Genomic DNA, 12,497 nt, shown 5'->3' on the forward strand with positions numbered 1-12,497 from the left:
ACTTTTTATATGCATGCGTTAATTAAAGATCACCTCCATTCCAAAATAAATAAATTAGATAATAATTATTTAGGTAATTCATCACAGACAAAAAGGAACCCTCAGACTACTTTCATGCAAATCAGTATACAGTAGTTAATCCTATATGCATTGGCCTCTATACACTCTTTACATTTTGTCTCATTTAAAAAAACAAAAATAGTTTGAGATGTTTTTGCTGTTGTATGCGCAATGCATACATGCATAGCAACATGATCACATGGGAAGTCTGCATGTTATTTCCGAGAGTTTCAGTACCCTAGGATCAGACACATTGTGCTGACTCAATGACAAGCGACATTTCCAATCAGACATTTCTGCATCTGTTCCAGTAACTTTACCTCCACTTGTGGCATGGCCAGAAGTGATTCAAATCCCAGATCCATTTTAATCCCGCATTGAAACCCGGATTTAATCATTGAATCTTTTTCTTCTAACATTACAGTTTTACTGTACTGATGGTTAGATTCAAGTTTGGGGGTTGGGGGGTTCAGTTTAAAAAAATATGCATTTCCGGGGGGCCTGGGTATCTCAGCGAGTAAAAACGCTGACTACCACACCTGGAGTCGTGGGTTCGAATCCAGGGTGTGCTGAGTGACTCCAGCCAAGTCTCCTAAGCAACCAAATTGGTAGAGTCACATGGGGTAACTTCCTCATGGTCACTATAATGTGGTTCTCACTCTCGGTGGGGTGAGTGGTGAGTTGTGCGTGGATGCAGCAGAGAATAGCGTGAAGCCTCCACACGCACTGTCTCCGCAGTAACACGCACAACAAGCCACGTGATAAGATGTGTGGATTGACTGTCTCAGACATGGAGGCAACTGAGATTCATCCGCCGCCCAGATTGACATGAGTCACTATGCCACCATGAGAACTTAGAGCATATTGAGAATTCAGCATTCCAAATAGGGGAGAAAGGGGAGAAAAAATAAAATGAACCCTTCACTGTTTTACAGCCTGTGCAGATTCACAACACACTTTTGGCACCCCCCTCCTTGGACATTTCACCTGGAAAATGGAGCTCACATGTGCCCACAAGCCCAACAGCACTTACCACTTTGGCCAATGAGGGTAGTCTTTTTAATTTAATTAAGCACAGAACGATTATAAATATTGATGTCAGTCAGATGCTGGTAAAGAGATTATTGTTGACATGACCACTGGAAAAGAGAAAGAGTCTTGCTCTTGAGAGCATTGGTTTAAATCTTAAGTTATTTTGCCCTAATGGATATGTAAACATCAAATAACTGATGTATCTCCTTCTGTGAAAAGAGCCATTGTCATGCTAGTCCCCACTGGATTGCTTTGATAATAAAAAAGCTCAACAGTGGTTTTCAGTCCACCTTTGAAGTCTATTTGAAATGTTTCAGAATGTGGTACCAGTCCCTGTATATACTCTTCATATTCAAAACATGGCAAGAAGAGAATTGTTAAAAGCCATTGTAAATCTACAAAAAAGTACCATTAAGAGTTAATAATTTATGTGATCATATTAACAGCCCTTGAATGTCTAAGACTAAGCAATGTCTAGACAGTAAATCCATCTCCAGAGGCCTTGATGCTCCTTTTTGTAACATATTTAATGCTCTCAAAATGTTTAAGTACTGGTAAAATCTGGCCAACCAATGTGGATGTGGCTGAAAGAGAAAACTATATGAAAGACTTCAGGATTCTTTGAATGAGAAAACACCTTGATCAGCTTGCACACACATTTAAATTGACCTTCAAACACAAAGTGTGAGGGTTCCAAGCCTTCATTGCCACTTCAAAGAAAGGGGGTTTACACGGCTGGAGACAAAGGAAGACCCCACTTCTGATTGAAAGGCCTAAAAGAGCCTCACCAAAGCAAACTATGCCAAAATCCTTCTGGAAAAATATCCTGTACATGGGCAGATAGGACCAAACTACACCTTTATATTAAATTATGCCATCTCTGTGTTTACAAAGAGTAAAATAAAGCCTTCAAAGAGAAAAACATATTCCCTGCAGTCAAACATGTAGTTGGTTTCATGATGTTTTTGCAGTTGCTTCCTTGCCTCTGGCACTAAATGGTTCAACATGTGCACAGCATGATGAAATTAGAAGAATATCAAAGCTTTTTTGGAGCACAGTGTTGAATCCAGTATCAGAAAGCTGAGACTTAATGAAAGACCATGGATCTTCCAGCAAGACAATTACTTTAAAACACACTGCAAAAATCAGCCAAGTTAAGTGGCAAGTTATAAGCCAGTTCTAAATCCCATCGAAAACCTGCTAAGAAGCAGCAAAAACAGCACTTAAAAACAGCACATGGAGTGAAGTATTTTCAAATTGGAAGAACTGAAGATCACAAAAACAACAAAAAGGGGTAAAACAAGGAAAGAGCTGCAGAAAGCTCACATACGACTATTGGCATTGTTTGATTGTAGTTATTCTCATCAAAGGCTGTCTTACATAAGGCTAGGGTGGCAGTAATTTCGCTCATAAAACTATTGTGAATCTGAAACCTTTCACTACAGATTTGTACCTGCATCAAAACGTTCAGCCTCCTGTGGATGTCATTTCATGGCCAACCAACATGCAAACTGAGAGTCTGATTCTGAATGGAATTTGATGTGGGATTCAGCACATAAGATGATACTTGCTGAACAGATTATCGATTCACTCAGAAAAAGAATTGTTTTGTTGTTGTTTTGTTTGTTTTTTGGCTCTGCAATTCTGTATGATATCTGTTCTGATGGAAAACGCCTGTCTATGGGCTTAAGATTTACATAGTACTGTCATAAAGGCCAAATGATGGATAGAATTTATTCTGCCCCGTGTGATTTTCAGAATAGTAGCTAAAACTCTCAACTGTCTTTACTGACCCGAAAGTCCACTTTAAATTCTTATTAATTCCTATTGCTAGCAAAGTCCTGCATGAGGGCCAGCAGCATTTAACCCCGAGTTTAGCAATGAAAGGCGGATTGTAAGAAGATGAACAACATGGCAAGGAAGGGAAGGTGAACTTTGTGTTTTAAAGGGGTCATGAAATGGAGAATCAAATTTTCCTTGATATTTAGACATATAAGAGGTAACTGTCTATAAAAACATGCTGTATATTTTGAATTCAAAACTTCCTCCCCAGTCTAAAAAGAGCTTTTATAGTTGCCACCCTGCTATAACGTCTCGTTTTAAAATCTGTCTGTTCATGGCGTCATGAAACATTGCTCATTTATATGTACACATCCCACAACAAGCGTCATCACACCCTTGGCCCTTCCCACTGGCACGCAGTTCGAGAGAGGAGGCCTTGTGTGCCTAACTATTCCTAACATAACACCTAAGGGGACCCATCCGGAAGAGAATAAACAAGCACCAAAACATTAGAAATGCACATTTCACTTTTTACACAATGCACATCCAAAATATTGCATCCAAATATATTACACTATTCATCTCAAGCACAACTGTTAACACTCACACCCTTTCTACACTGGATGCTATAATCAATGATGCTGTCTACCATGGAAGATTCCGTTGTGGCGCATCACTGCAACAGTTAACAAACAGGTGTCCCATTCCATTTTGCATTAGCGCTAATACTGCCAAACGTTTCAGAAAGTTTGTGTCGACGCACCCGGTCAAGATAGCCTCAAGCCATTGCGTCGCGTCACGTCAACGGATGCGCCCGGTATAGAAATCATGTCAGCATCATAAACAATCATAACATTTGAAATATTAAATGAATGTAACTATTTACTTACGTTTTTGTTCGAGTACAATAGTGTTTTTAACTGTCCCATATCCTTTAGTGACAATTCCTTGGCAAAGACTCTCTTTATGAATGCTTCACAAGACACACTCATCCAGTTTATCATCCTGCACTGAGGTGCACATCGCCGGAAACAAATAAAAATGGTCAAAGATGTCCATCTAGTGCGTGTTTACATTCAGCAAAAAATAGTGCTGATAGGCAAAAGAACAGTTTGTTGAGCAGTTTAAACAACAAAACAACAGGAGCCACAGCAGCTGAAACGCATCTTCTCTTCAGAGTTAAAAGTGTGCCAGAGAGATGACAACAGTCAAAGACATCTGTGCAGTACATGTTTGTATATACAAATCATTCAAAATAGTCCAGATGGGTCTCCTTTTGTGTTCAGGAGTAGTTAGGCCACAGACAGTAGGCCTTTTGTCCTTCTTTCTGTTAATGAGCCAAGTGATCACCAGTGGGTGGAGCAATGGGTGCGATGATTTAAAATAGGCATTGATGTTGTTGCTGTAGAGGCAGTCTTGAATGAATAAGTACCCCAAGTGATGTAGGGAAGTCATGGAAGTAGAGAATAGGGCGTTTTGGCAGCTTGGTTTCAATAAATGCTTTTATTGCACTGGGGATTAAGTTTTGAGTTCTGGAATTTACAGTATGCTTTTATAGTAGAATGACCTCTTATATGTCAAAATATCAAGGAAAATGTGATTCCCCTTCTGTCACTCACTCGACGTTGTGTCGATGTAGTGACACTAGGGGTCGCCCTTGGGAGCCCCAAACACCTCTGATCTTTGAGAAAAGGCCAATGGGAATTGGCGAGTGGAATTTGCTTGCCACTCCCCTGGACATATGGGTATAAAAGGAGCTGGCTTGCAACCACTCATTCAGATTTTTTCTGCGGAGCCAAGCGGTTGTGTTCAGCGAGCTGAATTACTCTGCCGATCCATTCACCTCAATATCAAGTGAAGCTGTTGGATTTACAGCGCATTACAGTGGTTCCTCCCCCTCTTGCACCGGCGTTGTGCAGAGAACGCCCCTGGTCGCTTCAGCAGCTAAAAGAGTATATTCTTTCCTCAAAGAGTATATTTTCTACTAAAAGAGTGGCACATACGAAAGCGTCTTTTTCAAGATGACTTTTCGTTTGTGTATTATTCCTGGTTGCGGTTGCTATCTCTCCATTTCTGATGGCCATGATCACTGTCTCACGTGTTTGGGTGCTGCCCACGCAGAGACATCTTTCGTGGATGGTTCGTGTCCTCATTGCGAGAACATGACCATGGCAACGTTGTGGTTGCGGCTTTCTTTCATCAGAGGGAAAGCCATCCCAGCGGCTCCCCACCTCGGTCCTTCTACCTATAGGTATGAGGCAGAGACGATTAGCACTGGGGGCGATTTGGGGACCTCAATGGGAGCTTCTCTGCCGGGAAACCCCCGCGGACCTCCCATTCCCCAGCACACTCGTGTGCCCCGGTCGTGTTCTGGGATGAGACCACGGGCTCGTCTCAGGGCAAAGAGGATGAGTTAATCGATAGCAGCATCGGAGAGCGGGTTCATCCAGTCTGGCGCGGAGGACGCGGCTGGACTCCCACCCTCGGGTGCGGTAGCCCAGTCACAGACTGACACAGAACTGGTGGCCATGCTTGCCCGGGCGGCTGCGAGCGTCGGGCTAATAATTAATTAATAATTTATCAATAATTTATCTTTATTCATCACCCATTATACATTTGCACATATACAGTGAAATTCTTCTTTTTTCACATATCCCAGCTAGGCTGGGGTCAGAGTGCAGGGTCAGCCATGATACAGCGCCCCTGGAGCAGATAGGGTCAAGGGCCTTGCTCAAGGGCCCAACAGTGGCATCTTGGCGGTGCTGGGGCTTGAACCCCCGACCTTCTGATCAGTAACCCAGAGCCTTAACCACTGAGCTACCACTGCCCCAGGGTAGAGGGCTGGAGTGGAATCCTCCATTCCCCCAAACCCTCGCAGCTCAATGATTGGTTCCTGGGCCCAGAGCGCCACTCACGACCGTGCTCTGCCCCAGTACCTTTCTTCCCGGAGGTGCATGATGAGCTCATGTGATCGTGGCGGGCACCTTTTACTGCCCGGACCCGGTCCGCGTGCTCCTCCGCTCTCACTACCAACAACTGTGGGGCGGCCAAGGGATACTCGACAATTCCCCAGATGGATCAGGCCATTGCTGTGCACTTGTTTCCACAGAGCGCTGCCACCTGGCGGAACCGTCCGAGGCTCCCATCCAGGGCCTGTAGACTTACGTCTTCACTGGCGGCTAAGGCCTACAATGCTGCTAGACAGGCCGCCTCCGCCCTGCATGCCATGGCTCTCCTGCAAGTGCACCAAGCCAAGGCACTCAAAGAACTTCACGAGGGTAGTCCTGACCCGGGATTGATGCAGGAGCTGCGCTCGGCGACTGATCTCGCCCTCTGGGTGACGAAGGTCACAGCGCGGTCTCTCGGGCAGGTGATCCAGGAGCGCCACCTTTGGCTCAACCTGGTCGAGTCAAGGGAGGCTAACAAGGTACGATTCCTTGACACCCCTATCTCTGAAGTTGGCCTATTCGGCAACATTGGAGACTTTGCCTGGCAGTTTTCGACGGTGAGGAAGCAGATGGAGGCCATCCAAAATACCCTGCCCCAATGCGGCTCAAGATCCCGCACCCGTCTGCTCATCGCCAAGGGCATCCCCCTGCGGCGACAACACCAGCTCTGCCACAGCCTACCCCAGCAGGCCGGCCCCTGCGTGTAGCCGCCTGCAGGAAGCAGACGCATGGCCGGCCGCCAAGAACCCAATGAAGGCTTCGAAGCACCCCTGAGATGGGCAGCCCAGGAAGTCGCAGACCCACTACACAGGAGCTGGTAAGAGCACCACTCCTTCTCCCGTTGGAGGGCCAGGCGGAGAATCCTTGTTTACCTTTTCTTATAATTTTGCCGCACACCCAAAGGGCTGTGGTAAACACATTTTCAAGAAAAGAGCAGTTTCCTCACTTCCTAGGTCACACAGTTGGCGTCCACGGCCGTCGTTATCTTTTTGGCAAGTATGGCGCCTCGGAGGCAGCCCCCCCCCGCGCACCCAGCTCTGGCACAATCCCACCCTTGACACGACGGTCGTGAGGACAATTCCCTTCCTCCCCCATCCCAGACCACTCCTACAGTGGGTGTAAGGTGCCAGGTAAGTGCTTCGATGTCCCTGGACTCAGCACGGCCACAATTGGCACCTCAGGCTCCGCTCCATCATGAGGCCCCACCCACCAGAACATCCGATTGTCCCCATGGTCCCCCTCACTCGGAGCTTGGGAGTGTGGCTCTCACTCCCCAACCCGTCGCAGTGGCTGATCAGGACCGTCCGACTCTGCAACGCAATTCAGTTCTCCAGGCACCTGCCCAGGTTCAACGGCGTCTGCTTCACTTCGTTGAAAGGCAAGAACACCGCTGCCTTGTGCGTGGAGATCATGTCCCTTCTACGGAAGGACGCGATAGAGCCTGTTCCTCCAGCCGAGATGAGGAAGGGGTTTTACAGCCCCTACTTCATAGTACCCAAAAAAGGCGGTGGGTTGCGGCCAATCTTGGACCTGCAAGTTCTGAACCAGGCCTTGCACAGACTCCCGTTCAAGATGCTGACACAAAAACGCATTTTGGCGAGTGTCCGGCATCAAGATTGGTTTGCGGCGGTAGACCTGAAGGACGCGTACTTCCACATCTCAGTTCTACCTTGACACAGACCCTTCCTGCGGTTTGCTTTCAAGGACCGGGCTTATCAGTACAAGGTCCTCCCCTTCGGTCTGTCCCCATCACCTCGCACCTTCACGAAGGTCACAGAGGCAGCCCTTTCCCTGTTAAGGGAAGTGGGCATTCGCATCCTCAACTATCTTGATGACTGGCTGATTCTAGCTCACTCGCGGGATTTGTTGTGTGCGCACAGGGACCTGGTGCTCAGGCACCTCAGCCGGTTGGTGCTTCGGGTCAACTGCGAAAAGAGCAAGCTCTCCCTGGTTCAGAGCATCTCTTTTCTTGGCATGGAGTTAGACTCAATGATGGCACGCCTCACGAGCGAGCATGCACAGTCAGTGCTGAACTATCTGAGAACATTCAGGCAGAAAACGTCGGTCCCACTGAAATTATTTTAGAGGCTCCTGGGGCATATGGCATCCTCAGCGGTGGTCACGCCGCTCGGGTTGATGCATATGAGACCGCCTGAGCACTGGTTTCAAATTAGAGTCCCGAGATGGGCATGGTGCCACGGCGCATGCCGCGTGCTCGTCACGCTGGTCTGCCGCCGTCTGTTCAGCCCTTGGACCGACCTGGCGTTTCTACGGGCAGGGGTTCCCCTAGATCTGGTCTCCAGGAATGTTGTGGTTATGACGGACACCTCCAAGCATGGCTGGGGTGCCGTGTGCAATGGGCGCGCAGCCGCTGGTCCTTGGACTGGTCCGCGAATACGTTGGTACATCAACTACCTCGAGTTGCTGGCAGTATTGCTCACCCTGTGGAGGCTTTTTCCATTGATCCAGGGCAAGCACGTGTTGGTCCGGATGGACAACACGGCAACAGTAGCGTACAATGGTGCGCTGTCATCGCATGTCGCAACTCGCCAGCCGTCTCCTCCTCTGGAGTCAGCAGCGACTCAAGTCGTTGAGAGCCACTCGCATCCTGGGCAACCTCAACATCACGACAGAGTCGATTCGGTCAAGCACAGGTGGACCTGTTCGCTTCCCGGGAATCCTCCCACAGCCCGCTCTGGTATGCCCTGACCAAGGCTCCCCTCAGCACAGATGCGATGGCACACAGCTGGCCCCCGGGGCTACGCAAGTATGCGTTCCCCCCAGTGAGCCTACTTGCACAGATGTTGTGCAAGTTCAGGGACGACAAGTAGCAGGTCGTCCTAGTAGCACCTTACTGGCCCACCCAGACTTGGTTCTCGGACCTCACGCTCCTCGCAACAGCCCCCCCAGGCGAATTCCCCTGAGGAAGGACCTTCTTTCTCAGGGACGGGGCACCATCTGGCACCCGCGACCAGACCTCTGGAACCTCCATGTCTGGCCCTTGGACGGGACGTGGAAGACCTAAGTGGCCTACCACCTGCAGTGGTAGACAATCACTCAGGCCAGGGCTCCCTCTTCGAGGCGCCTGTATGCCCTGAAGTGGCGTCTGTTCGCTAAGTGGTGTTCTTCCTGACGCAAAGACCCCCAGAGATGCACAGTCAGATCAGTGCTTTCCTTCCTGCAGGAGAGCACCTTGAAGGTGTATGTAGCCGCTATATTGGCACATCACGATGCAGTAGACGGTTAGTATTTAGGGAAGCACGACTTGATCATCAGGTTCCTGAGAGGCGCTAGGAGGTTAAACCCCCACAGATCACGTCTCATCCCCTCGTGGGACCTCTCTGTGGTCCTCCATTTGAGCCCCTGGAGTCAGTGGAGCTAAAGGCACTCTCTTTGAAGACTGCTCTCCTGACTGCACTCACTTCCATCAAGAGGGTAGGGGACCTGCAGGCATTCTCTGTTAGCGAAATGTGCCTTGAGTTCGGTCCGGGTTACTCTCATGTGATCCTGAGACCCCGACCGGGCTATGTGCCCAAGGTTCCCATGACCCCGTTTAGAGATCAGGTGGTGAATCTGCAAGCGCTGCCCCAGGAGGAGGCAGACCCAGCCTTGGTGTTGCTGTGTCCGGTGTGTGCTTTGCACATCTATGTGGATCGTACGCAGAGCTTTAGGAGCTCCGAGCAACTCTTTGTCTTCTTTGGTGGACCGCGGAAAGGGAGCGCTATCTCCAAACAGGGGATCGCCCACTGGGTCACTGATGCCATCGCTATGACATATCACACCCAGGACGTGCCACCCCCCTTGGGGCTATGAACCCACTCTACTGGGAGTGTGGCAGCCTCCTGGGCTCTGACCAATGGCACCTCTTTAGCAGACATCTGCAGAGCAGCGGGCTGGGCAACACCCAACACCTTTGCGTGATTCTATAATCTCCGGGTTGAGTCTGTCTCGTCCCGTGTATTGTCAGGTACAAACAGGTAAGTTCCGGGACAGCTGACCAGATGTACTGCTTGCACATAGTGCCTTTCCCCTCCTCTGAGGTGAAGACGTGCACTTTCTACCCCCAGTCGTGTTCACGAAGTCGTGGACCCTGGATGTCCTTCCTCCTTAGCCCTGTGGCAGGAAAGTTGACGGAGAAACTCGCTGCCGGCCCAGTACATGTGCTAACTAGGCCCTGTACTGGGGTTGGTGCTCCACATGCGCTGGTTGCCCATACGTAACCCCGTGTGATGTATCTTCCACAAAAAAGTTATCTGTTGGTAAACTGCATCTTCCTTGGGCAGAGGACTCTCTGCCCCCAGCCACCATGTTTGTAGAACTCCTCCCCCCTCGGGTAGGACCTACCATAGGACTTCTCCACATGAGATGCTTCCGACAAGAATCATAAGACCATGTGACGTATTTCCACTCAAATGCCCCGCCACCCCCCCCCCCCCCACGGTGTCCTTCCCTTGGGAGGGACACCCCCCGACGAACATACCCTATGTGGCCCACAGCTGAACAATTTCGTTCCTTTTGGGGAGAAAAAAAAATTTGCCAGTCGAATTGTCCCTGAGGTGCAGTTGGGGATGGTTACATGACGGCCGGGTGCTCTTGCTACGAGGCATGCAGAGGTCTTACCGTCACGCACCGGCAGTCCACGTAACACAGTTCAGTTAGTCGTGGCATTTTGTTTAGGGACCCCTAGTGTAAATACATCGACACAATGTCGAGTGAGTGACAGAAGGGGAACGTCTCAGTTACTGTTGTAACCTCCGTTCCTTGATGGAGGGAACGAGACATTGTGTCCCTCCTGCCACAACACTGAACTACCCGCTGAAATGGCCGGGACCTTGTCTCGGCTCCTCAGCACAAAACCTGAATGAGTGGTTGCAAGCCAGCTCCTTTTATACCCGTATGTCCAGGGGAGTGGCATGCAAATTCCACTCGGCAATTCCCATTTGGCCTTTTCTCAAAGATCAGAGGAGTTTGGGGCTCCCAAGGGCAACCCATAGTATCACTACATTGACACAAAGTCTCATTCCCTTTATCAGGGAATGGAGGTTACGACTGTAACCGAGACGTTCCTCATGACATGACCCCTTTAAGGAGGCATTTAGGCCAATATAGAGCGTTTCAGACAGAGGGCCAAAAACAGGGTGGAAAATGATCATATATTACTAAATTGTGACTGTTTTGGTGAATTTTTTATAACATTATCATTGGACCTCAGGGAAGATAATTAAAGGAAAAAAAAATAGCACATCGTGACCCCTTTAAATCTCTCTCTTGCCAATCTACAGGTTTCACTGCACTTATGTCTACCCAGCAGGGATCCTTTCGAAAATCATCTATGCATCTGTGAAAACAGAAGCATGGATGAATATGAATTGAAGAGGTGAAAAATAATCTCAGATCTTTTTTTTTTTGGTGACTGGAAAGAGTGATAGAAACAAAAAGGAGAGAGAAAACATGACAGAAAAGTAAAGGTGGAAGACTGACACCTTGTCTGAAATGAAAAAGTCTGTAAGGGCACATGGAGGGGAATGGAGAGAGCTGTTTGGAGTGAGAGACCAAAAATGTTGACAAGAGGGAAATTTAATCTGTATTCATGCCTTAGATACCGGCTTCCATACATCATTCTCTGTGCCCTCTAGACTGATAGCCTTGAGCTACAACATAACCTTTGACCAGAGGTGGGTAGTAACATGCTACATTTACTCAGTTACATTTACTTGAGTAACTTTTTGGAAAAAAAAAATACTTTTAGAGTAGGTTTAAAAGTGGGTACTTTTTAGTCTCACTCAAGTCAATTTCGAATGAATTTTTTTTTACTATTACTTCTTTACAATGGGCGGCGTTCCTGTCGTTAAATTACTGGGTTTAATTTGAGTTAATGTGTAATTTATTGAGAGATTAGAATGGGACTTTTACGACAGCGAAAGTACACATAGCTGCACGTGCTATCACAGACTATCACTCATGCAGAGTCTATCACTGCTGCAGCATCAAGCTCTTCAAAGTGAAACACTTTCTTCGCTCCACACAGTGAAAAAAAGAATAGTTTTGTCATGCAATGCCTTCATTTAACAGCAAGACAAGTGGATATTTCAAGATTAAAATCTCAGCTTCAATTTAAGGCAGCACATCGAGGTAAGTTGTGGGTCTAATGCTAACGTGGGCTTTTCTGTGTAATGTGATGGAATTTTCAGGGTGATTCTGTAACTGGGCTCTTATGACATCAGTTTTTAAGTGTACATTTTTAAATCAGTGCAGCAATATATCAGTGCGCTATGTCCCACATCCCGCATGACATGAGCAGTATTTACGTATTTACCGGAAACTATCGCAGCTACTTCGGGCTGATTAACTGTATGAATATATGTAAACATCAAAGTTAAGTGTAAATGCTTTTTGCTCTGCCGTTTGCGTGATTGACAACTGGAGTGCAAACAGACAGCATTTCTGTGCGTGCACAGAGACGGGCGTGAGGCGAAGAGAGTGGCTGTGTCCGAAATCGTTCACTCATTTTCTCATTCACTATTTTCTATATAGTGAATGACAGTGAGTGCACTATTTCTCAGCAGTGAGTGAACGAAATGAGTGAGTGAATTCGGTCGCTGACATATTCACCGAACGTCGGAGCTCTGGGGCTGTCGCAGAAACAATGTCACATATGAACTTTTAAAATACATG

This window comes from Myxocyprinus asiaticus, chromosome 22, assembly GCF_019703515.2.
Source record: "Myxocyprinus asiaticus isolate MX2 ecotype Aquarium Trade chromosome 22, UBuf_Myxa_2, whole genome shotgun sequence".
NCBI classification, from domain to species: Eukaryota; Metazoa; Chordata; class Actinopteri; order Cypriniformes; family Catostomidae; genus Myxocyprinus; species Myxocyprinus asiaticus.